The sequence below is a fragment of the Danio rerio genome, chromosome 19, assembly GCF_049306965.1.
Source record: "Danio rerio strain Tuebingen ecotype United States chromosome 19, GRCz12tu, whole genome shotgun sequence".
Taxonomy (NCBI): Eukaryota; Metazoa; Chordata; class Actinopteri; order Cypriniformes; family Danionidae; genus Danio; species Danio rerio.
Window position 1 is genome coordinate 38,936,103 of NC_133194.1, and position 23,614 is coordinate 38,959,716.

Here is a 23,614-nt window from a genome sequence, read left to right on the forward strand (position 1 = left end):
CTGTTTGTTTATCTGTGTCAATTTAATATCTGAAGTGCTTTCTCTGTAGTCAGAGCGGACATTTCAGCTGGAGGCTCCTATCAGTCATAAGCTCTTGGCCCCATGGCTTCAAACAATATACATACTGCACACACATATATACTGTACTGCTCAAAAAAATAAAGAAACACTTAAACAACACAATGTAACTCCAAGTGTTCGCTTTTCACATAGTTATATATACAGTGCTCAGCGTAATTGAGTGCAGCCCATTTTGAAAATGAATATTTTTATCCATTTCTCAATGAATATAGGCATTGTGTTTTGTTGTATTTAAATTAAACAGATTTATTAAATGGATATATTCATTACAATAATATTTTAGTCACCAAACATACTTAGAAATTGAAAGATAATGTCATGAATTTGAATGAGTGTGCTATCCGTACCTGTGTGATGTCATCTGTTTTGAGTTCAGTTAATAAAAGCATATAGCATGGAACCGCATGGCTATTCTGGTGTCCATACAGACGTGTACATCTATCTTTATGGAGACTTCCCACAGATGTAATTTTTATGATTATCAAAGATTTAATGGATGCAGATCGGTAACAGACTACAAATCTGCCAATATGGACTACAAGATCCGGTCATGCACTCACACCGGTACCTAATCCTGACTGACTGCATACACAGAGCAAGAGGACTATCAAGACTAATTACATGGACTATTTATACAGCACACAAACACACAGACTTTGCTGAAAATTGTTTAGCTGTTACTATCCTTACAAAAGCATTTTTCCTTGTTTCTTGTGTTTTTGATGTTGGACTGTTTATTGTGTTTGGCTTTTTTGCTGCCTGCCCTGAACCTTTTGCCTGTTTTTGGATTACGCTTCTGGATTGTCTACTATACTGTTATGGCTAGTTTTTGAACCCTGCCTGTCTGACCATTCTCATAATAAAGCTGCATTTGGATCTACTCCTGGCTGCATAGCATCCCTCCTTAACAGTTTACCTGCACAAACTGTATATCCTGTCCCCTACCTCTACAGGATATAACCTGTCAATCGGGTAAGCAAAATAATATTTACATGCTATTTCTGAAAATAATAACATGTTTATTATTATTATTATTATTATTATTATTATTATTATTATTAATAATATTATTATTATTATTATTATTAGTATCATGTTAATTGTTTTGATATTTACATTTAGTCATTTAGCAGACGCTTTTATCCAAAGTGACTTACAAATGCGAACAAGGAAGCAATTTATACAACTATAAGAGCAACAATAAATAAGTGCTGTAGGCAAGTTTCAGGTATGTAAAGTGTAAGAAGCAAAACATTAGTCATTTTTTTTTATTTATTTATTTTTTCTGTAATACAGCTAGCGGTGGAGCCAGAGAGACAATTGCAGATTAGGAAGGAAAGTGGAGACTAGACCAAAAACAAGACAAATTTTTTTTTTTTTTTTTAACCAGTTTAAGTGATAGAGATTGATTTAATGTTTGGTTAAGGTCAGAAAAGAAATGTAATTGTATGGGCTTGGTTTAAGAGTTGATTGAAGGTTTAATTGGTAGGCTGAGGATTCTGAGTTTAATTGTGTTTGGACTTAAGTTTTGGTTTAAAATTAAAATAGGTTAAGTTTTATGGGTTGGATGCCCTTGAATTGGGTTGACAATCTGCCTCGTGGTTCCTTCACTTTACACTAAACTACTGTTTAGCAGATAGACTAAATGATCATCATAGGTTGCTTCTTGCCTAGATTTTCATACATATTGCTCACTTTTAAAAGCTGTTTGTAGAGTGACACAATGTGTTGGCTTTAGCAATGTCTGTAAAACACAGCAAGCAGACTAAAGCCCATTGCAGTCAACCGGCTTCTCGAAAAATGAGAGGAGTGCAAAGTATTCAGCGGTGAGGAATGGGGCTGATCTAATCCATTACCTTTAATCTCTCACCGTATGGTCCACGTCTATCATTACAAAGAACAAAGCAGCCACGGTAGAAAACCTGCTTACAAAATCAGTGTGGTCCTTCTGCTTTCTATTCTCCAATATGGGTCAAATGCCGAGCCTCTGCGGGGCACCCAGAAAGAGTCATTTTAGAGTGCAAGAAGCCAAAATCAATGGGTTCACACCCACATGACCCAGAGAATGCCCTAAAAGATATTTATAGGCTCTCTCACTTCATTCATATAGAACATATGACCCTCCTTTCAAGAAGGGCTAAAAATCTTAAACGCACAATTGATGTATATCTAATACTGCTATCGTAAATAATGTGAAGATTAATGAACATTGCCAATTTGCACCACTACATTTAGATTTGTGCATGTTCTCTTGAAATACATACATACATAAATATATATATATATATACACAGCAAATTCATCTGAGTTAAATTCTCGGTGTTGAAGCATTTCAGAGTAAAGTGTTGACGTTAAAGAGTTAGATTTTGATAAATGAATATAATAAGAGTTAGAATTGATTTTATTCTGTGCGAAATCAAGGAGTTATCTTTTTAACACTTGGTGGTGTTATTTCCAACATCCGGGAATTCATGCAGCCCCAGTCACTGAAGAATTTTCCAGACCATTTTCTATCTGAGGTTTAGAACAGCAACTGGTGAGTCAAACTACCTAAATGTTGGTATTTTACTGACTTTCTTTAAGGAAATACAGTTGTAAACATATTGTTAAGTTAATAACTTTAGAATGGAGTGACAATTTTAATCTTCTGCGGTTCATTCATGGTCGTTTGTGTATCTAGCTTAACTGCATTACTATTCACTTCTTTTCAAGAATGTTTTTATATATGCTCACGCATACATAGTGCATAAAAACATCAAATGTACATGTTCAACACATTTCTGTCACGCTTAATGCCATTTTGTGCGTTGTTATCCATCTGTAAAATAAAATCGACACTTCTCCTTTAATTCGAAGCAAACTAGCGAGGGAATCCCCGGAGCAGCCTAGCCTACTCTGCCCGGATGCTAACGGCAACACAGGACGGTTTCCATAAGCTCTGGAGAGTTTCTAAAACATATCTGGTGAGTAAATGAACATATACTTACTAAAAGGCTTCCTGACTAAAACATATGATTGTTTGTTATTCGTGTACGTTAATTTGGTTATTTTAAACACCGCGGCCCTTTTAAACTGGTTCGTGGCCGTCCATAACGTTATACCGTTAGTTCATAGACTCGCGTGATAACGTACGCTTGAATTATATTAAGTGTTGACAACCATTAAAGTCGGAATGTTAACATTAATGTCTTTAAATGACCGCGTTTGCACTTTCTCAGAAATTTAACGTTACAGAAGTCTCCCGGAAGTTGCGGGACTAACGTTAACGTTATCCCGCAAATGCACAGAGACTTCCAGATGCCCAAGTAGATGCCCGCAAATGAATGATAATCTCCCGGAAATCGCGCGTCTCCCGCCCGGTCATTAAACACTTTGCACACCCCTCTCCACCGCATCCCTCCCAGCTCTTCAGGTACGTCGCGCGCAAGTCACCCTCACCGCTCTTTAGGTACGTCGCGCGCAACTCATCCCATTGCTCTGCAGGTACTTATCTCTCCCGCTACCTCCCGCAAATCAACTCTGTATCCCCCGAAAATTACTTTTCCCAACTCGGGATGTCTGACGTTAGTAAGTTAGGCTATTTATGTAGTCAGGAACATCTTAGTCAAGCTTTTTCTCCCGCATGATATTGTGTTTAAAACTATAGGCTAAACTTAGCATGTACTGTACACAACATTTCCTTTTTATTAAAGACAATTTAGTGCGTTGTAAACAGCCACCTGTCTGTAAAATTAATCAACTGATTCATATTTGAGCAGCCTAATGATGATACAGGTTTGATTTGTAGATTTATTATCAATAATCAACATCTGAATCAAAAGATATCTGAAAAAGTGTGAGGCATACTTTGTGATGTTCATCTCTCCTTTTTATCTGAAGGTTATGCATATGTGTTAGATACTAATTTTTTGTTGTTTTTTTTAACAGCCACAGTTCTCTATACAATAACACAAGACCCTGTGACGGTGGCTGATTAGAGACGGATGGTGTATTTCCAGAGTTGGTGAAATGACCAAGCACACCTTCTTGGTCATATGTGGTGATAATAATGAAGGTATGTTTGATAAAGTTCTGTATTTGTTTCACATAAGCTGAGAGGGTATTAGAGCATTAGAGAATAACAAATGGCATAAAGGTGATAAGTTTTGTATTGTGGGTGAACTGTTACTTAAATAATGTTTTGCTCTTTACTTTGCACTTTTCCTCTTCTGCTTATCCTAATATTTTAGATTATATTTGGACCTGAAACATCTGCTAGACTCCAGTAAAGGTGGCGTCAATACTGGACCTGAAAGGGCCTAACAAGTTGAATCAGGTAAAGAAACATGCACGCGCGCACACACGCACGCACACCCACGCTTACAGAAAACTGTTGTTTATGAAGTTTATGAATATTTTTTACACTGTGGCCAGTATTTTGGGGAAGTCAGCATCACTAAATGATATAAAAGATTTTAAGCTCCTCTAAATTTTGCTCCAAGTGTTGTGTTAAATTGAGGATTCTGGACAGACAGCTGCCTGTTTTTCCAGTTCTAGTCATAGTGGTTAACCTAATTGTTTTTGGAGATTCCAACAGTGATGTATGTGTTTTTTCTACTTTTCCATATCCTGTCACCTCAACCAGCTGGGAGAGTCAAGTTGTGGATCATCATGGAGATTTTCAAAAGGTGAGTTTAGATTTCTTGAATGTTTTATTTACTTTAAATGTTCTTTTAAATATATCATAGAATTTGATTGCAATTTGTTTTCAAACATTTTTCTTTTCATGCTGGAGTCTTGAAGAGTTCTTAGATGAGCATCACCCTATATCCGTGCATCAGGAACCACCAGACAAGAGATCAGCAGCTACTACTGTACATCGTCAAGGATAAAAAGGTCATCCTGTGGCTGGGAAGCACTTCATTCACAGGACATGCTTGATGAGATTTCCTAGCTCCAGTTTGTTTTCACACAAGTTTACAGCATTTATAACTTCATTTAAACTGCTGTGTTTGATATGGAGGACCAAGGAAACACCCGAAGTGAAAGATTTGCACGCCAAGTTGTTTAAAATGCAATTTCACAAGAAAACTATAAGTTCAGGAGTAAACTATGAGTGATGCTATATTGAGCTTTCAAATTGCTCTGATAACACATCAAGTTTGGACCAAAGGACTGAAACAGCCTTTTTGAGCACTGGTCACACATATTTTGTTGATACTGTCTGTACTAATAAAACATTTAAAGCATATTTGACATTGTTGCATTTTTAAAACTGAATGAATTGTTGAAGTGGTGAATGTTTTCAAATAAAATGTTTTTTCTTTTGTAATTTACAGTCTATTTTACCTTTTTACCATATTTACACTCAAGAGAGTTAAATAAAATAACAATATATTACACCAGGCGGTGTTAAATATAGTTACATTTTTTTAACTCTGCCCAGAGTTAAAATTAACCCTTACTTCGGTGTCAATGTGCCAACCCTTTTGAAAGTGTTGATTTAACTCTGTTTTGAGTGGACCCCATGAGACACTTTCAAAGTGTTGAAATTAACACCCATAGAGTTGTTTTGGGTCCCCATATTTTGCTGTGTATAGATATATATATATATATATATATATATATATATATATATATATATATATATATATATATATATATATATATATATATATATTTATTTATTTATTTATTTTTAAGTCTGAATTATTAGCCCCCCCTTTGATTTTCTTTTTCTTTTTAAAATATTTTCCAAATGATGTTTAACAGAGCAAGGGAATTTTTGCAGTATGTCTAATAATATTATTTGTTCTGTAATAAGTCTTATTTGTTTTATTTCTGCAAGATTTTTACATTTTTTAAAAGCCATTTTAAGGACATAATTATTAGCTCCTTTAAGCGATATTTCTTTCGATACAGAACAAACCATCGTTATGCAATAACTTGTTTAATTTCCCTAACCTGCCTAGTTAACCTAATTAACCTAGTTAAACCTTTGAATGTCACGTTAAGGTGTATAAAAGTTACTTGAAAATATCTAGTCAAATATTATTTATTATATTACAAATGAGTTATTTAAACTATTATGATTAGAAATGTGTTGAAAACCTCTCTCCGTTAAACAGAAATTGACGTAACAAATAAACAGGGGGCTAATAATTCTGACTATATATATATATATATATATATATATATATATATATATATATATATATATATATATATATATATATATATATATATATATATATATGTTTTTTTTTTTTCACAGTATGATATAGAAATAAAGGTATAAAACTTTCTACCGAATGGGACCATATTGGTACTTTAAAAGGTATACTTTTGTACTTTTTGAGTACTAATATTTACACTTTGGGTAGTAATACATGTACTTTTTCATTTAACCACAGTGATTGTTCATAACAGGAGGATTTTTTTTTTTAACAAAGTACATAAATTGCATTAGACTAAAGTCATGGGAAAGTCATGTCCAAAACTGTCCTGCCACAATCACAAAACCAAGTTTATATGCATTTTATTTGTTAAAATAATTGGTCATTATTATTATATTATTACTATATTTATATACTATCTGTTATTACTATATTACTGTACTATAGTTTCTTTTTAAAATATATAATTAACCATTTTGTTTTTTGTTTTTTTATCAGTATTAGTTTAAACTATTTTGATATGTTCAAATAATTTGTTAAATGTAAATATTGTGCATTAAAGACCTTTACTATACAATGAACATACACAATGAGGAAAAACTGCTCAAGCAAATGCCATTGAAAATCAATGCCACAGGTCAAAACCTACCCCCAAATGATGAGATTTAGTTGCTTTCGATGTCGGAAATGTACTTTTTGAACATTTCCGACATCGAAAGCAACTAAATGTCATCATTTTTGTCTCAACCACTCCAGTCTATTTGGATTTCAGTCAGGCATCTGCGATACTTTTACATGCCGAGCGGATGTGTGTAAACAATCTGATATTGCCAGACACCAGCTAAGTGGCGGTCAACCGTGTAGTTTTGATGGATGGCGCTGTTCGAATGGAGACATTAGACCAACACACACCTAAATAAAACATGACTCGCCAAAAAAAAAAAAAAAAAGAAGAAGAAAAACATTCTGATAAGTGCATCTGGTGGACTAAAGAGACAGCTATTGATTTCACACTGTCCTTGATGGGAAGGCAAACCCGTTTCAGTTGAATTCTGCTGCATCAGCAAAGACATGGTTGAAACATGAAGAAGGTGAGAAGATCATCTGTGCCTGCAGCCATTGACACAAGCAGCAATGTTGCCCGGGAACAAGAGATGTACTGCAGATTTACTTATTAAACAACCCTGTGGTTCAAAATACAGTGCATTCTTATCCCCTGGGTGATCGCCAGCTAGCAAACAGAGTGAAAACGTAAACCAACACATATGTTTGCACGTAATCTTTGACTGTATGCTTAGCACATACTCCTCCAGAACATATGGTCCTGTGTATTATCCACGCATGGGTTACACGTGTGTATTCTCCACAGGAATCGGAGGGATATACTTTACATTCAGAGTAGCACATCTCAAGGTATAATTGAAACGGCAATGTCACAAAGCCCGGCACAACATTGTTGTTTAGTCTTATGAGAAACGGCTTGCAATACAAGCAGAAACCATAATGATAATGCACCCAATCCCCATCATCCTGACAGCCCATTCTCTGTCATTTCCTCTGGGAGTAGAAGACCGTAGTTACATGTCAATCTTACATGTGCGGCTTTCAGGCATCGTTGAGTCATGCTGATAATTAAACTATACTGCTATTTATTTATTTATCATTTTTAAGCTATTAAATATGTCTGTTTACATTGCATTTGTGTTTTTGGAAATGTTCCATGCACCTATGTGACATTGTTGTTAAAATTATCTCCATTTAATGGATCCGCAAACATAACTAAACTACTGTTTTGTGTCTTTGCATGTGCTGACTGAAAATATCATATGCATAGGTACGCCTTGCTATATTCAAAATGACAGTGCATATCAACAGGTGATTTTTGTTACATTTTTACAGCTTTTTAGATTTCAAAGCAGCAACCTGGATGATATGTTTGAGATTGATTAATCTGGCTGTGCATTCACTTTTTCTGTTAACATTATTTCAAATGTTGAAAATAGGTGTAATTTTTAACGATGCCCCTTTTTGCAAGATGTAAAATGAATCTCTAATTTCTCTAGAATGTGTATGTGAAGTTTCAGTTCAAAATACTACACAGATAATGTTTTATTTCTCTTTGAAACTGCCCCCATTTTAGGCTTTGATACTAATTGTGTCGTTTTGGTGACTGTCATTTTAAATTCAAATGAGATTGTGCTCTCAGTCTTTTTTTACAAAAGAAGGTGGAGCTATAAATGCCTATGTGTCAGCATAGTGGCAGATTCTAAAACAAGACTAATGTCCTATGCTAATGAGGGAGAGATTTTTCCCCCTCCGATGACACATACAAAGAGAGAATGTCAATCAAAGTGTATCTGAAGTCTGTTTGTATGACGTGTGAAAAAAAAATACAATTAATAATAAATATTTACCTTTAGATGCTGGTTATATTCACACAACTGTGTTTATATTCCTTATAAGAGTGATTTTTGCATAATAATTCACGTGTACTTTTTATTGTTTAGTTTTTTTGTACTATTACTACTTTCATTTATGTATTGCACATTGTGTATTGATTGATTGATTGATTGATTGATTGATTGATTGATTGATTGATTGATTGATTGATTGATTGATTGATTGATTGATTGGTATGATCAGCAGAGTTGCTCTTGTAGACTGCTGCAGAATACAAATCCTATCATACACTTCACTCACACACCTGGCCTAGCTGAAGCTGTTCAGGACTAATCAGATGGACTATAAACACAACACACACACACACACACACACAGCACACACACACACACGCACACACGCACACACGCACACACGCACACACGCACACAAATCAATGTGAGTCTTGTTTCTGTTTAGAGGGTCATGGAAGCTGTAAGTGAGGCTAGGTAACCTTCTTTAGCCTAGCTATGTTTTTTGACCCTTGCGCTGTTTATTGTTTTCTGTTGTTTTGCCGCCTGTCCTGACCAATTGCCTCTACTACGCTTTTGGATTTTCTGCATACTCCTGTTTTGACCATTGCCTGCCTGATGATGCTGTTTAATAAAGCTGCTAATAAATCCTCAGCTCTGTTGTCCCCTACTCATTCCAGATTGATTAATTGATTGATTACATGTTTTTATTTTTCTTCTTTTGATTATGATGTTTAAAAGAACAAAAACTTTGCTAACTGTATTTCTTCCAGTTTCACTTTATGCTGAATATAACAACCCTGGCTCATTCTGATAATGTAGCCCTATATACATTTATGTAGCGAGCCAAATACGTCCCAGGAGGTGCAGTGTTTTGCAGTTTTCATTTTCACGAATACACCAGAAGCCACTGTGTATGCTTTTTGAGATCTCAAATTAATCTTGCGAGTGCTATTCGCACCTGCTGTTTTCACATAAATCCAACAGAGGCTGCTGTCAACTAACTGACTGACTGACTGACCGACTGACTGACCAACCCACCCACCCCCTTCCCAAAATCCAACCGAAATCCAGTGTTTTAACAAGCAATAAATGACCCGCGCCCACCCACTTCCCTAAACTCAATCGACCTAAAAAGCCCCCTGATTTTTACCACGTTTTCAAAATTTACCACAATCTCACCCTGTTATTTTCCTTGTTTATTTTATCTTGTTTTTGTTTTACCCACTTTCTGGAACCATTCTTTGCCAGACTCGAACTTTCTTTGTCAGCTCTTTTCTGCATCTTAAAACCGCCAAAGTATGCTGCATGCCACTGGACAAATTGCTAACAGCGGGAAAGCCGTCCATACTAAGGTGAGCAGTCAGCTGCTAGTGCGAAAAGGAACAGTGTCATACCACCCTATAGTGTTTGTCTTAGAGACAAAATGCAGTCATACGTACTTCTGGCTATATAATTTGTGATCTCCAGAAATGTATATAGGAAAATGTGTTCAAACTGAACCTATGTTGGACTATAATCATTTATTAATTTCAAAATCTTACTCAAGAGTCGTTTTTCCACACAGATTGTCACAATGACTAATGAATGAATGAATGAATGAATAAATGAATAACAGTGAGAGGGCAGGTTTTGGTTTGGTTTGTTCACAGAAAATGTCTTTGATGTCAATATCCTAAGAAAGAATACATTCCGTGACAAAGATGAATTTTATTTTGATCTGGGCGAACTGAGAACAAATTGTCCATGTAACTGAATCTCTCCTTGAAAGACAATTCTGTTTGAACCCAGAAAGAAAAAAAAGAAAAAAAAAATCAAGAGAATAGGGGAACGTAACATAAAAGAAAAGAAGAAAAAAAGAGCACAAGGAAGAGTGCGGAATAAAAAAGGCATCCAGTAGAGAAAGGGTATTGATATCCCCTTCCACAGTAAGATGCTGACCTGCTTTTACAGTCTGATGTAATTATCTGTGGCATGTGTCTAAACCATGGAGAACTGAACATTTGCAACACTCCTTCGGATTCCCAACACCATCCGTCCCCAGTGTTAGCACTGGCCGAGTTTCACACCATTTTATAAATGGTAACCAGAAAAGGCAGAGGGCAAAAAAATAAAAAATAAGAAATGGCATTTATTATGGACGACTTCAGAATGGCACACTTTCATCCGACAATTAGAGCAGCATTCCTGCATCTTGATTTTTTACGGCATCTCAGTAATAATAAGGGGGAGGTTGCAGAGGAAAGACTGACAGGAAGGGAATTGTCTCTGCAGGGATATGCGTGACTGGAGTGCCGACCAGCCGTCATGTTCAACACAAATACGCAAGGAAAAACCCAAGTCATGCTTCACTCCTCTACCAATGGGCAAATGTATACATGTGTATGTGGATAAATAAAGAAATAAATTGTTATAAAAGGTTTCTTGAAATTTGCTGCTTTGTGATATAATATGAGACATCGATTTTTACTGAAACATGAAGACAAGGTGGAAAATAATAAGTAGCGCCTCTCTTTTTTTCAAAAATAGCTCTGCCAATCCCAGTCATTAAAGCTTGTGATAGCCAAAGTCAATTGATCCCAATGGAAAGCAAATATACACAATGTTGGTCAGAAAGTATTTAAATTAATCAAACAATGCGATTTTGTTAACCTTTGCAATTCAAATACAGGTAATTGCACCATTTTTTTAAAGGAACACTACTTTTTTTTTGGAAATAAACGCAATGTGCAAGTTCCCTAGAGTTAAACGGAGGAGTTTTACCATTTTTAAATCCATTCACCAGATCTCTGTGTCTGGCGGGAGCACTTATAGCATAGCATAGCATAGCTTAGCTTAGCTTAGTATCAATCACTAAATTGGATTATCGGCTTTATCTTGCTCAAACATTTAAAAAATTTGTTTTGATAATTTTTCTCTTTTCTATTCTCTTCTTTAGTTGCGCGATATGGAACTATACCCTTGATCTGGTGTAATAATCAAAAAAACATTACTGCCGGTCCATGGCTGCATCATGAGCAATTAATTACGCAGCACCTAAAAAATCCCAGGTAACATTGCTGCGTAATATACTTCCTTACTCACCAGCACACATTGCATTGGTCGATATGTAATGACGTGAGATATTATGTCTTACATAGTTGCGCAATATCAGTAAAGTCATCAGAAATGTCTATGACATACCTGTGCTATTAACTTATTTATCTCTCATGCTAATTTGCCTTGTACCCTGAATAATATATCGCCTACACAATATTTTCACCATATATAATATAATAGTGTGGTTACATATGAATAAGTGACCGGTTTGAGATGCATCTTGTAAGGGGCGAAACAAAAACAAACAAAAAGTAATCACTGATGCATTTTGGCATAAATAAAAAAAGGAAGCTTTGAATGCGTATATCTTCTAAATGTGAGTCTTTGTTTTTGAAAACAATAGCACATATTATTACTAACACCCCAAAGAAACATTAGTTTGATTTCAAGGGGACTTTCAAAACTGATTCACAATACATGTTGTTTTCTGTTTTTGTTCAGTCTAATGTGTATTTGTTGTTGTTTTCCTTCATCCCTAAAATTCAGACAACCACAGGGCTGACAAATCCCCTGTCAGTCACACAATTCCAGACTGCAATCTAAAGAGAGTGACGAGGAAGCAAGTGGACAATTACTTGAGCTTGTGCTGCTGACAGCCAAAAGTGCACAACAAAATGTGCAACACCTATCTCTGTGTGCGCACCCAAATGAACTGTGCACTATTGCTGGAAGTGCCTTTTTTTTTGTGAATGGCAGCCAGGAGAATGAAAGATGCTCTCTGGGGAGTTCATCCTGGTCTCTAGCACGTAGAGATTGAGACAGGCTAAAAACAAATGTGTTGCGGAGGTTAAAGCACAGACGAGGAGATCTTAAAAAGGAAGATATACTGTACGTCAGCTAGTGATAAAGGTGCAGTCACAAGAGAGATCTTTAGAGATGAGGAAGATGTGAGATTCTTACTAGATGAAAGAGGACTGACTGAAGGCATGTTCTACTTGTACCGTGATGAGTTTCTCCAAAAATAATAATTATAAAATCTACACCAAAATCAAACTACGTGAAATTCAATAGATATTCACTGATAATTTACTCACAAAACACTGACGATTGTTGAAAAACGACTGCCGCTGACTGGCATAGTATTTTATACTATGAATGTCAATGGATACCGATTTTTTCAAGGTTCTTTAAAATACTTTTTTGAGGAAAAAAAAAAACAAAGAATTTTAGGGTGAACTACACTTCATGACAACAGTCTTGTCGTTGATCCCAGTTGTAAGAGCAACAAATAATAAATAACTTGACTTCTAGTTGATCATTTGAAAAAATGGCAGAAGATTGTTCTGACGAATCTGTTGAACTGCATCCCAATCATCATAAATACTGTTGAAGACCTTTTGGAACTCACATGGAGCCAAGATTCTCACAGAAATCAGTCAAGTTTGGTAAAGGAAAAAATCATGGTTTGGGGTTACATTCAGTATGGGGGCATGTGAAAGATCTGCAGAGTGGATGGCAACATCAACTGCCTGAGGTATCAAGACATTTGTGCTGCCTAATACTTTACAAACCACAAGCGAGGGCAAACTTTTCAGCAGGATAGGGCTCCTTCTCATACTTCAGCCTCCACATCAAAGTTCCTGAAAGCAAAGTAGGTCAAGGTGCTCCAGGATTGGCCAGCCCAGTTACCATACATGAACATTATTGAGCATGTCTGGCGGAAGATGAAGGAGTAGGCATTGAAGATGAATTCAAAGAATCTTGAACTCTGAGAGTCCTGCAAGAACGCTTTCTTTGCCATTCCAGATGACTTTATTAATAAGTTATTTGAGTCATTGCAGAGACGTATGGATGCAGTTGTCTAAACTCATGGGAGTCATATACAATATTAATTCTTTTTCCACTGCACCATAACTTTATATTCTATTTGGTACATTATTTTTGTTAAGTGAAAAGACTTTTGTCTATGCAAAAACACAAAAACCCCTTCCATCCCATCTCCTTCGTTTCCTTCTTTACATGGGTGAGCTCTTGAGACGTAACTGATCTCGGACCCCCTTAAAAGACCTGGCGGGAGCCAAAGGCTCAATTATCTCCGAGCTCAGGGTTCTCTCCCAGGACGGCATAATAAACCTGCTAACAGCATCATGTAATATCTACGTGTGAACATTTGAAATAAATATCAACATCAAACTACTATTTAAATGTTTAGTGGTTAGATTTGGGAGTAAAATTATAGGTTTGGGAGTAAAAACAAATATGATTGTACACATATTCAAGAAGTAAATCTGTACTTGGATTTATTATTTTAATGTGTATTAAATTATAATTTATTCCTTTAGTTACAAAGCTATAGCTAGTCATAATTTACATTATGCTTCCCTTTCGACTGATACTTTCAAGAAAGCTTTTTAATATTATTATTTCAGATGCTCTTGATCATTCTTTGTGGAAACTGTGATGTGTGACTCTGGATGACAAAAATACAGTGTAAAAATTATATATTTACTTTTATGCCAAAAATCTTGAGTATTAAATATCTAAATATTTTTAAATGTCCTACCATAAATATTGAATATTAATATTTGTTTAGTAATATGTGCTGCTAAAAACTGAATTTACACAACTAATTTTCTCAATATTTGGATTTTTTTTTTTTTTACTTAATATTCCAGATTTTTTAATTAATGTGTCTTGTCGAAATATTGTCCTATTCTAACCCATACACTAATGCAAAACTTAATTATTTAGCTTTCGGTTAATGCGTGAGACATAATTTCCAATAAACAATTACATTTATGACTGATTTTGTGGTAAAGAATCACAATAGGTTTTTGCTTATTATTTTATTATAACTTATTATTGTTACAATATATTTAATATTAACAATCAGAAAAAGCAGAATAAATCCAAAAATGAAACAAATATAAAAAGGGACTACACCAATAATCTTTATTTATTTATTTATTTGTTTGTTTGTTTGTTTGTTTGTTTGTTTGTTTGTTTGTCTGTCTGTCTGTCTGTCTGTCTGTCTGTCTGTCTATTCATTCATTCATTCATTCATTCATTCATTCATTCATTCATTTATTGCTGTAATTTAATATAAGATATCAAAAATAAGCAAACATTATTCAGAATATGATATTCTTCAGAAACATTTTACTGGTTCTACATTATTGAACCACATTAATGAGAATATTGTTACATTGTTGTCTTTTTAACAAGATTTAAACCTATTCAAACTCTTTAACATCTCCTTTTTAAAAGCTCCACAAGGTGAATAAAAAGTAATTGCTCTATTTTTAAAGTAGAGCATCAGAAATTATTATCTAACAAGCGCATTTACAACAGTGTTCTCAAACAGTAAAAAAAAAAAAAAGAATAGACAAAAAAAGAGCTGCAGAGCGACCTTTAGAGAAATGGATTCATTCCCAAAATCCAGAGCTTTCTATAAATACCAGTCTCTCTCACAGTTCAGAAGAAACAGGTAATCAATAACGCAAGTAGTTATCGAACATCAGTCAGTCTCGCTGGAAATGTACAGATAGAGACTCTGGTGAGTTAAAGAAAAAGAGTGAGGAATAAAGTATTGTTTAGATGCATGAATCACAAACAATCCTTAAGGCAGGGTTTAGAGATGCTCGGGTATTTTGGACTGTTTCTCTACCCCGCTGAGCAACAAGAGAACAGATAGAGGTTATCTAGAGGATTGACTGAAAAAGCAAAACAACTTAATAATCTCTAAGCATTTGCCATTATACATCTACACAAAACAGTTGCTATATTTTCTAAATGCCAATAAAAAATTAATCACTGCAAAAATCAAGACAGGTTTTCTTATATTGTCTTTGTTGTCTTTGTTTTGGTTCTGGCCTAATGCCAGTTTAGACAATTATATTTTAGCACCTCAGTTTGCCTTGATGGAAAACAGAGTAATTCATTCATTCATTCTGGAAGGCTCTTAAAGTAAGTGTCTGTGAGCAAAATGTGACTTCTGGTGAACAGTAACAGCCTCCAAAATGAGACGCAGATTCAGAGTTCCACATGAGGTGGTTATTAATTAGCAAAAAATATAAATATCACAAATGTAAACATAGGATAAACTGGTTACATTGTAACCCTGTATCATAACAACACACTACATGACAAGATTTGCCGTAATAGGCAATTTGGCTGTTTGCACCAAATGAAACGACAGAAAACTAAATACAGCCATTCAGAAGCACAAAATAGTACACTTACTGCTCTTTGACAAAATAGTAAGGTTTATAATCTAATTAATACACATTAAACCTCTTTAACATTATGCTGAACTGAAATATGTTGGTTTGCACTGAGTCACAGTTCTAAAGTTTCTAAAAATTTCGAACAATTTATTTTATTTTTAAGATCTGAGGTGATCTATCTGCTGCTGCTTTCAGTAAAATGGCAATCAATGTCATGTAAAAAGGCATTTAAACTCACATTATTAGTATTTAAAACAGAATAAAGCACAAGAGGTGCACCTGAGGTACAGTAAACATTGTCAGTTTATCTAGTTGTTCAACTCTAAAAAATAAATTTCAGGTGCTGGTTAGAACAAAAACTCCTTTTAATATGAGAAAATATTCTATTGCGTGCCATTGCTTTTATTTAGAACACGATTTAAGTCAGCCTTTAGGCTCGACAGTCAGGCACACTACTGTTGGTGTTGTCAATCTGCGCTTGCATGTCTTAAAACAGGTGTGCAATACCTAATTCAACCACTGGGTGTCAAACTTACATACTGCACCTTTCATAGAAAAAAGACCTATGCATATTGTTTTTTTGCACACAAAGTGTGCTTTTTCCTCCCATGGATTGTGTGCTAATGACCACTTGTTATCGATTTCAAGACCCGCATTTATTGGAGTAAAAAGTGAGCTTTTGTGCGCACATACAATCTTATAAATTCAGATCAATGCAGACTTGATAGAATTGCTTGAATTCCCTGAAAAGCTATATCAAACAAGCTTTTTTCTGTATTTTGTTTCAGAAAATGTGCATGTCAATTGAGTATATTTTCAATTTGCAATTTCAATTCATGAAATTGTGCTAAAAAATAGTATTTGATGAAATCAAAGCATTTGACCGGACACCAAATGGCCAAAAACATGTGAAGATCCACTTCTAATGAGCTATTTTGGCAAAATTTCCTTACAGAAAAATTTAAATGTTTTAGCACACATTCATGTTTTTAAAACACATTCATTTACATTCCCAAAAGTCAAATCTAACATGTACAAAACAAGAATCATCCAAAAAGTATTTGTCATGATCCTGACTGGCCTGAACAACTTTTGGACCAAATAAATAACAGGAATAACAATAATAACATATCATGATGGTGCAGTGGGTAGCATGATTGCCTCACAGCAAGAATTGTCGCTGGTTCGAGCCCCGGCTGAGTCAGTTGGAATTTCTGTGTGGAGTTTGCATGTTCTACCAATGTTACGTAGGTGCTCAGATTTCCCCCACAAGTAAAAACACATGTGCTATAGGTGAACTGAATAAGTTAAATTGGTCATAGTGTATGATTGTGAAAGAGTGTGTATGTGCATTTTCCAGTGTTGGGTTGCAGCTGGAAGGGCATACACTGCGTAGAACATATGCTGATGGGTTGGCAGTTCATTCCGCTGTAATAGTAATAATAATAATAATAATAATAAATATTAATTATTAGTTGTTGTTAAATAACTGTTGTTGTTGTTGTTGTTGTTGTTGTTGTTGCTGTTGTTGTTGTTGTTGTTCATCCATTATTTTACAAAACTTTGCAAAATAATTCAAATAAATAAATAACATTTCCTCCCGTGATTTTCTGCTATTTCTTTAAATTAATCTGAAAATGCTCAAAACGCAAAATAATAGTAATAAAAAAATAATAAATAAATAAATAAATAAATAAATAAATAATAATAAGCCACAGAGCACTTTTGCTGCACATTCTTACCAAGTCAAGTCTACAACATTATTTTACAAGGTCAACTTAAACTATCTGAAACTAGACAGATAAACTCTTTCATAACAAATTCATAAGCATGTTCTTCTGCTGAGCAGGCCAACCTTGCTGATATAGTTTCTGCTGCTCTCTGGATCTGTGCTGGAGCAGATAAAGAGGCAATGGAGTGATTTTGGAGTGATTCATTGGTGACCCTGCTGCTCTGCTCAATACAGGCAGGCAGAAGACTGAGTGTCCGGTGTTGTTTGCAGGGCACACAGACACGTCTCATGCCACTCAAACGTTCAGGTCCTGACATGAGCAGCACTGTTTTTCTTCCTGATCACTTGTATATTGATTTTTGCATGCAGAGTCTGGGTTTTCTTCTTCCGGGGGTTGTTTCTGCAAAGATGACCACTTCGTTTAGGATTCAAGACCAGTGTTATGTGTGTTTGAGCAATGTGAGCTTTAGCTCTATAGATTCACAATCGTGTAACTCTACTTAGACTGGCAGAAACAGTATATCTGTGAAACATTCATTCATTACATTACATTGTAAATATTTTAATTAAATGTATACATTAAACTGATGTAAAAAGCTTGAAAACAGTAACATATAAATGTGTGATTCAATGATTCTCAATCTTTAATTTGTCTAGTTATTTAATTTAATTTAATTTAATTTAATTTAATTTATAAATTAAATTAAATTAAATTAAATTAAATACATTAATTTATTTTTTAATTTCGCCTTTATCCCTTTATTAATCAGGGGTCGCCACAGTGGAATGAACCACCAACTTTCCAGCATATGTTTTACACAGTGGATGCCTTTCCAGCTGCAACTCATCACTGGGAAACACCCAAACGCTCTCAGTCACACACATACAGTACACTTCGGACAATTAAGCTTGCCCAATTGACCTATAGCACATGTCTTTAGACTTGTGGGGGAAACCAAAGCAACCTTCTTGCCTTCTTGCTTAATTTAATTTAATTTAATTTAATTTAATTTAATTTAATTTAATTTAATTTTAATTTAATTTAATTTAATTTAATTTAATTTAATTTAATTTAATTTAATTTAATTTAATTTAATTTTAATTTAATTTAATTTAATTTAATTTAATTTAATTTAATTTAAGACTAGAAAGGGCATGTTTTTAGGCCATGCACAGGTTGAGCACTATGTGTGCACGTGCCTGCAGCTCGCTCACTGAGCCTTGTCGAGCGGGTTCTCACTCCCCTATAACTAGTCACACGCTCAACAGAAAAGGCTGCAATTGGCTCTAGCATTCGGGCGCTGTTCACCGGAGTATTTTTATGCGCATTTCACTGCACGTTCACTGTGTATCAGGATTGCATTCTGATGCACACATCATTTATTAAATAAAGAAAATATTCACACAGCTTCTCCTACTGCAGCAAATTCAGTTTTTACCTTTAATATTTGGTGCCAGTTAACCAGGAAGTGATGATTTTGTTCTCTTTGAAATATAAGCTTCTGCAGTTCTTTATTACAGTGAAAGTGTCAGTGAAAGCAAACAGTGTCCAGCAAACACAGTGAATTGTGCAGAGTTTCAGCATTAAGTAGTTGGAGCGTTTTATTTACTCACGCTCGACTCCTTCACCATAGTAAGCTACCGCAATATACCACATATGAGATGAATGACGCCAGTACGTAATAACGGTTTAGGATTTATCGTTGAACCGATCCAGAAATTGACGGCATTTACATTGTAGTGCACTGAAGAATCAATTTTAACACCCCTACTCTTAACATTACTTTAAATACCATGAAAGCAGGGCTACCTAAAGCAGAATTTCCTCGATTTACATTTCATAATAGATATACAAATCTTATTAAAAGTACCATATCAATAAATATGCTTTAGGTATATCTTACTAATGAAATTAAAGATAATTTATTTTATTTCCTGTTAACTTTAAGCCTTCACAAGCCTTTACTCTGTTTAGTTTTAACATGCCGTTTTCATAAAATCCATTTACCAAATATTCCTGAACATCTAAAGACTCTGAAAAACCTTTAGAAATTAAAACTAACCTGTCCTTCCACCTGATAAGGTGCAATGATTGGCTGCTTAGACATCACCCCATGGTTCTTTTGTTCATTTTTAGGCATTTTCATTGGTTAATTGCCCATGAATTCCTAGAGCTGGGTCATTCATTCCTGCTTTATTTACTCTCCCTGAGGCTTCTAGAACATGCCAAGGTCGACCGACAGCATCTCGTCTCCCTCCGTCTGCTTGCTCCTCACCCTCTGTTAATTGCCTGTTTAATTAAGGGCTCAGCAGTGACCCCATGCATGATGGCAGCAAAGGGGACAGAGAAAAGTGGGGTCTATCGATCGCCTCCTCTGGCCAGGAACAACCTTTCTTCTTTGCACTCCTTCGCTGACCCTCAGAGAGCGTGACGGAGAGGTAGATGCACGTCCACGCTTCACAAATCCAGTGAAAAGTGTCACAGCTCAATAAGGCCTATGCTTGTAAAAAACTAGAACCCTGCAAGAGGGAGGACTCCTGGCACCACAGTAAATGGGCTACTCTAATTGGTCTACAGACATAAGGTGCTAATTTACAGGCTCAGATATGCAGGTTATTGTTCAGAATCTCCACTCTTGGGTTTCAGTGTTTTCAGAATAGCTCATTTTAGAGCGTTTGTTTCTTAACCTGCTGGTTTTCTGCCTTGGTTTGAATGATTTAGGCATATGTGAGCATGGCAATCATGCTAAAACAATTGCTCAGAGATCAGCTGAACAAGAGGGTCTTTGCCCAATTGAAAATAAATGCTGTAGCGGTTTACTTGTGGTAAGAAATAACCTGGATCCAATTGACATATGAATAAAGCAATATGATGATTTCAAAAGGGAAATGTGTTACATAAAACAACAGCAGTGCCAGGTTCCTTAAGAGAGCAACATCGGTAATAGGAGCTGAAAACCAATGCAAAGACTGGTGGTGATAACCACTGACTAGCCATTGACTTCAACAGTATTTTCTTGTACTATAGATTAATTCTTGTACTATCAAAATTAAAGCCCCATTCACATGTTAGTGTGAATGCTTCCCATTGGGTGATGTCAAGCATTGTTGTAATGAATTGTGGGTCCATCGGTGTTGCTCGCTGCAGAAGTTGGAACTTTCTCAACTTTTCAAGCACCAACGGAAGCATCAGCCAATCAGATCGCTGTATGCAAATACACCAGCTCAGACAGTAGCCGATTGCGGACTAATTTCATTGGATGACGCTGCTATGACAATCGCATCAAACCCAATTTCAGACACACCCTCCGTTAAGCATCGACACTGAAGCTCTGTGTGAATCGGGTGTAAAAAACACATTAATTTGGGATTTAGTGAGTAAATTCCCACTTCTCAAACGATCAAGCAAATGGGCCTTGCTCGGAAAGCATAGTGTAAGTGCGCCCTAAGACTCGTTTCCACTATTGTGCCAAACCATTCTAAGAATTGTCAAGGTAACATTACAAACCATTCTCATTGCAGAATTTAAGGCATGGTTAGGCAGCCATGCTAAACTGGTTCTGACAGTATTGCCTGGCGAAAATGCCCTTCTTTATTTATTTCGTTTTTGTTACTTAATGAAGTAAATATCAGAAAAAAATCACCAAAGAGTCCCCAAATATCTTATACTTGTCCATATTGCTGTTTACATTACACTTTCATTACCAAGGCAACGAGTTTTGTTTAAAGCACCACAGTGGAAAAGGAAATCTTTTCTGTGCTAACTGGACAGGATCTGCAATAAAAGGTATGGTTAAGCAAACAGAACAATTCGACCTCATAGTGGAAAAGCAGCATAAGAGGTGGATGCAGATTATAGGGCCAGGAATCTTAAATTCTTTAGTCAATAATGGTAAATTTGTTTTTTGCTTTTTTTGTTGTTGTTGTCAGATTTAACTACCACCAATCTCATTATAGAGTACTACCCAAAATTGTCCAACCTTCGGGAAACTTCCTCATTTCCCCATTGCACTCCTAAGACCACAATTCCAACCTAATCTTATGCTAATAGAGTCACATATTTAGGCCCATTGCCTGATACAAAAAAGTCCATGTACTGCTCCAATAAGAATTTCTGAGAGCCTGTTACTGTACTTAATGAGTGTGAAAAGGAAATTGTGTGAACAGGAAGGCTAAGAGACCAATAAAACCATTTTCATAAATGAACAGTACTCCGGTGCTCCCCAGACAAGGTTTGCGATGGACTGCAACACTTTTTATACCCTCTATTTGGTCCAAGCTCTGTGCGCATTATGTGCTGAATAATTGAATCAAGCTGTGATTTGGTTCTGTTCCATTGAACGAGTGCTGAGATGTTTCATGACTGTGTGGTTCTCCTGGCTTCAACTCTCTCGTAAAACAACCACCCGCTGCCAACAGCACCACAGCAAGCACTCTTGCTATATATATAGTACTTTTCTGGGCCCTCAAAGTGCAAATTTGGGGGAAATCACCCCAACCACTAGAAGTGTACTGTATCCATCTGTAGGGCGTTGCAGCAGCAATTCTGCACAAGACCACAGTCCAGCTTACTGGTGGAGAGGAGACAGAGTGATGAAGCCAACTGATATAAGGATGGTTGGGAAACCATGATGGACAGACTAGTGGGCAAGTTTGGCCAGAATGCCATGTACATTCACCTACTCTTTTGATGCTGTGTTCACACCAAATGCGAAACGTGTAAATAAATAGCACTATTTACATGTAAATAGATGCGTGAACATTTTGAGTTTACTCAATTCGTTCACACGTCAAATTCGATTCATTTGCACGTCAAATTCATGTCACAATAGACGCGGATTTACATTAAGGGCAGGGCTTCTGTCTGTCGAGTCACTCAAGTTTTGTTGCTTAATGGCTAACATGGATATTACTGAGAGAACAGCTGTGCTTGTGTGTTTTAGGAATGCTGAAAAACAGTGTATATTTATTCAGCGCTGTGTCTGAGTCCACTAGATCCTTTCAGGGTTCATCAACTCCTCCAGAAAATATACCTGGATGATGGAGGCTTTCACTGATGCTTCTAACTAAGCCGAGCCCAGTTTGATGAATTGTTGTCCAGTGTTGCCAGGAGGACTTGCCCTTGGGGCAACAACAACAGGTGCTACATCATAATCACGCCCCTACAAGAGAAAGTTCCTGATTGGTTAACACGGCACAAATGTCCGCTAAAGTTCCGATTTTTCAACTTCTAACACAAAATGTCCATTAAGCACGTCAAACCCTCAAAACACTCAACTAGTGTCACTTCATTCGCATCATTCCCCTCATTCAAATTGCCTCATTCGCGTGAACTGCACCGCAGGACGTCTATTTGTGTCTTTGCAAATCTCTCACGCTTGATGCTTCATCCACGTCTGGTGTGAAAGCAACATTAAAAGACAATCTGAAATTTTAATAACACCAGAGAGTCAGTACCTCAGTTTAGTGTCTCATCCAATGGACAGTACCAAGGACCATAGAATACACAAGATATGTCACTCACATGTTTTGAATGGGGAAAAGTGTAATGGTCAAAATGGCTAATAAAGTGCCACCTTCTAGTACAGGAGCCAATCATCAATAGCTATAGACTGACGATTCTCCGGTGGAGGTGCTCGGACCAGACATGAGTTTCTGCAGATTTAGTGTGATTCAAACATTTAAAACATAAAATAAAGAGACCATTGCTGTTGGTGACTCCTAGTATGAAATTTAATTTTAAGCTTGGCAAGCAATTTTGGGGAATTTGATGTTTCCCCATTCAAACAGAATGCTGAGCATGCTGCCCAAAGGCATTTCAAAGATGGCCGCTGAGTAAAATAACATTGACAATACTCACTGACAGAACAGTGTACCTATCACTTTGCTGTGGCACAAGGACCAACACAAACCACGGGGTGGCCTCGGTAGAACTATTTCAAACAGTAACTATATTTTCCCATGTGGTCT

The 23,614-nt window shown here is 36.0% G+C and overlaps 1 protein-coding gene and 1 long non-coding RNA gene across 4 annotated transcripts in view; one reads left to right on the forward strand and one right to left on the reverse strand.

Moving 5' to 3' along the window:
* csmd2 (CUB and Sushi multiple domains 2) overlaps window positions 1-23,614 on the reverse strand; it is a 560,701-nt gene that overhangs the window by 364,897 nt on the left and 172,190 nt on the right. The gene's annotated exons all lie outside the window — the stretch shown is intronic.
* Window positions 2,541-5,390, forward strand: LOC137488537 (uncharacterized). Of its 2 annotated transcripts, XR_012394996.1 has the most exons (6): window positions 2,541-2,617; window positions 2,938-3,044; window positions 4,009-4,135; window positions 4,311-4,396; window positions 4,706-4,748; window positions 4,856-5,390. It is a non-coding gene; the product is annotated as an uncharacterized lncRNA (long non-coding RNA). The 2 variants fall into 2 exon arrangements; XR_012394995.1 differs by having other exon boundaries at window positions 2,594-3,044.